We start from the raw sequence: 4,163 nt of genomic DNA on the forward strand, positions 1-4,163 counted from the left end.
CTCGCGCTGGCCCTTGAAAATCTGGGGAAGAGGTTGTAAATCTCGAGCCTGGCCTAACCCATATGCTCCGGGGGTGGGTGGGGGTTTCAGGATGGCGCCGGGGGCGGGAAGGGGGGCGGCGAGGACTTGGCTGCGTGTTGCCCCAGGCGGTGGTGCCGGGAAAGGGGGGCAGCTTCTTTCGGTGTGTCTGCGTCTCTGGTCTACACCCGTCCGCGGCCCCCCCACTCCCAACCCCACCCTCGCCTGGCCCATTCCCTTCGAGGAATGAATGCCGGGCGAAGCCACGTTCAGCAGAACCTTTCCTTTGGGTCCTTTCGGTGATTGTCACCTGAAGGAGTGTGCCATGCTGGGCCTAGCATGGGGCATGAGCGGCCCCGCCTTAAACTTGACGCCCGACCGGTGACGTTTTCAATCCTGGGGGCGGCTGATTGGTGGAGTGGTTGGAGGCTGATTTGGCTCCTCCTAAGCCAAGTCCCGTTAACTGCATTGTATGTGGTTACTTCGTCCTTTAGGTCTCTCATTCTCCAACCGCACACCCTCCCCACATCTCTTCCTGCCCTCGTCAGGAAGCTGGATACAGTGGGGCCTTGACTCAGGAGTTTAAGTAGTTCCGGGACAGAGCTCATAACTCAAATTCCTCTTATGTCAAATCATTAAACTGAATAGGTGAGACACGTGATGCTGGGCTGATGTTGTGCCATTCACTGTGACCTTGGCTACGCCAACCAGTGGTGGGGTATCTGAAGCTGGCTTACATCCCCAATTTTATCTCACAACTCAAAGAAAATAGCCGGCTGAGAGATGGCTCCTATCTCGAAAAACTCATTATTCGGTTCACTTGTAAGTCTAGGCCCCACTGTATTTGCCCCGAGGGGTGTCTCAGTTCTTGCATTTGTCACATTTCTCACTGATCATGTCGTTTAACTTCTCTATCTTCCATGTTCCGTGGGTATTTTCTGAATGTTGTCTCATCGGGCTATGCACTAACTGAATGCCCCATCTAGGAATTATTATGACAGCATGTTATAGTAAAAAGTTTATTTAGTTTAAGATAGTATAATCAAATTTCATTGTTTTAGTAGAGTGAATTTTAAACTTTTCTTCGAAGAGGAACTAAATTTGTGTGTGTGTGTGTGTGTGTGTGTGTGTGTGAGACCCTGATAAGTAACTTGTAGCGCCCTGCATGTTAACTCCTGACAAATAACTTGTAACTACTGACCAACAACTCCCTGCATGTTAACTCCTGATGAGTACCTTTTAACCTCTGCGTGTGTATCCTGATAAGCCCAGAAGGCCACTGGAGCACACTAGTATGAGGCATGGAAGAAGCCCACCCATGGGGCATAAAAGAAGGACCCTCATAGCAGCAGTCAGAAGTCTGTCTCACCTCCACAGACAAGCAGTCTCCCCCGCCCTGGAAACGGCCAATCTGCCATTCTTGCTCTGCCTTGGCCTAAACCGCTAGAGGCCTCTCTTCGATTCAGGAGACCCTGTGATCCCACTTCTAGGAATATATCCCAAGAAACCAGAAACACCAATCAGAAAGGATATATGCACCCCTATGTTCATAGCAGCACAATTCACCATAGCTAAGATCTGGAAACAGCCTAAGTGCCCATCAGTAGATGATTGGATTAGAAAATTGTGGTACATCTACATGATGGAATACTATGCTGCTGTAAAAAAGAAGGAACTCTTACCATTTGCAACAGCATGGATGAAACTGAAGAGCATTATGCTAAGTGAAATAAGCCAGTCAATGAAGAAAAAATACCACATGATCTCACTCATTCATGGATAATAAAGACCATTACAAACTCCTGAACAATAATAGATACGGATGCATAGCTGCCTCAAACTGATTGTCAAACTGCAGTGGGAAGGCCAGGGAGGGTTGGGGGGTAGGAGGGATGGGGTAAGAGATCAACCGAACGACTTTTATGTATGCATATAAGCATAACCAATGGACATAAGACACTGGGGTGTAAGGGAAGCCAGGGGATTTTTAAGGGCGTGGGGGGGGGGGGCGGGAAGGACACATATGTAATACCCTTTGTAATACTTTTAGCAATAAGAAAAATGAAAAAATAAATTTCGCATGTGACTTCCCAACGAATTCATACACTAGCTCCCTGTAAAAAACGACTGGAGGTCCACATATAACTAAGAAGTGGTAAGACCAAGAATTGTTTTTTTTTTTCAAAGTGCAAATACATTATCCTAAATATTGTTTAGTTTAGCAGAAGTCCAGTAGTGTTTTAACGATGCACGTGTGTGGTGGGAAGATGTGAGCTTAGTGACAGAGGCATAAAGTGAGCTGGGTAAAGGTGTTCAGTTAGTGAAGTATGCAACGCACACGGGGGGCGGGTGGGGGGGAGGATGTGCAGATTGGAGAAAAGGGGAAACAGGAGGAAAAGACATCTGTGCAATAGCAAGGAGAGAACAGAATAAGGAAATCCGAGATGTTAAATCTGAATGCCTCTAGCACATTGTCCTAGACGGGGCCTTCAATAAATGCATAGCCTGACAAGACAACTTCCAGAAAATACCCAGAAAAGGAACACCAGGCTACCTTCGGAGATGAGGGCAGGTGGAGCTATTTTCTTACCCACCCAACTTGATTGGACGCCGATCAATGCAGCCGACGGGTGTGTGGAGAGCCAGCACTCAGGACCCACATGAAGTGGCTGCAGAAGAGCCTTTTCCTTACAGCGGTTCTCAACCTGTAGGTCGCGACCCCTTTGGGGGGTCGCCTAACCATCGGAAAACACCTTTTCAATTACATATTGTTTTTGTGATAAATCGCTCCGCTTTAATTGTGTTCAAGTTGTAACAATGAAATTGGGGGTCACCACAACATGAGGAACTGTATTAAAATGTTCAGGCATTAGGAAGGACGAGAACCACTGTAGCAGGAAGGAGACAGACGTTAGCTCCCGTAACCAAACTGTGGACTGGGACGCAAGATCCAGAGACTAAAACCGCATCAGCACTCTTCCCTCATTTCTTTACCTGCTTTTGTTTTCTCGGTTTTCTTCCTCCGGGCATGGAACTCGGACACCAGGTGCCTTTAGTTTCCATCCTTAAACACAGGAGCAAAGTGTTAAAAGCCAACCAGTTCTAGCGGCATCCCACTCTCCACTGTGAATTCTAAACTATTAAGTGAAACACTTAGGAGAAGCTGATTTGCAGCAGAGGGGTCAGCGGGGGACCACCCATGAGTCCTTGGTTCAGCGGGACAACATCATGTCATGCTGGGACGCGCCCCAGCAACCAATCGCAGGCCGACAACACTCACCCAGGCACTCGCTTGGCATTTGGACCTAGGACTTCCCGAGGTTCATGTAAGATGGAGAGAGAGAGACACTACCAGTAAGAAGCGGGCCAAATGCAAGAACGGTGACACCCCAGGGGGCAAATATCCAGCTTCCCCACTAGGGCAGGAAGAGAGATGGGGAGGGTGCTGTGGGAGAATGAGAGACCTAAAGGAGGAAGTAACCTCTTACAATGCGGTAAAAGGGACCTCGCTTGGATCCTCGGCAAAACAACAATCAAAGGCATCTTTGAAAGAAATTTGAATGTACAGTGACTATTAGGTGACATTCAGGAAGTACCTTAACTTTTCAAGGTGTGATAATGGCTGAGGAAGTACGTCTTTTTTTTTTTTTTTTCAGATACTCATAAGAGGATATTTGAGAGGGAAACAACGTGCTTTGGAAGTATGGCGTTGTACAGGCCCAGCCCTCCCGCACAGCACCATGGATGTCTCCCAGGTCTGAGGCTCTCCCGCTTGCCGGGCCCTCAAAAGCAGCTTCTCGTGAGCGCTCATGGGCTCGAGGAGGCGTGGGTGGTGCTCGCCGCTGCCCGCCTGCTCCACCCACCCAGTGCCACGGCCTGTGGACTCTCAGCCCCATTTGGCGCTCATTACCCAAGGTGCCCATGGCTCTCCATTGCATGTCCTGACGGATCAGGTGAACCCCGCGTCTCTGCCGCAGCAGCCAAGCTGTCACCGCGGTCAACACGCGAGCATCAGGAGGGCATCCCATGGCATCAAATTCCTCTCGCCGTTCCAAGGCCACCGCAAAAAGACGCGACCCAGTCACCATCAACCCTAAGGAGTGAGCTCACCACGCCTTACATACCTGGCAGGAGGCAGGAGCGGC

Source organism: Myotis yumanensis, unplaced genomic scaffold, assembly GCF_028538775.1.
Source record: "Myotis yumanensis isolate MYYU_CA2020_CCGP unplaced genomic scaffold, mMyoYum1.0.hap1 SCAF_21, whole genome shotgun sequence".
In the NCBI taxonomy this organism is placed as follows: Eukaryota; Metazoa; Chordata; class Mammalia; order Chiroptera; family Vespertilionidae; genus Myotis; species Myotis yumanensis.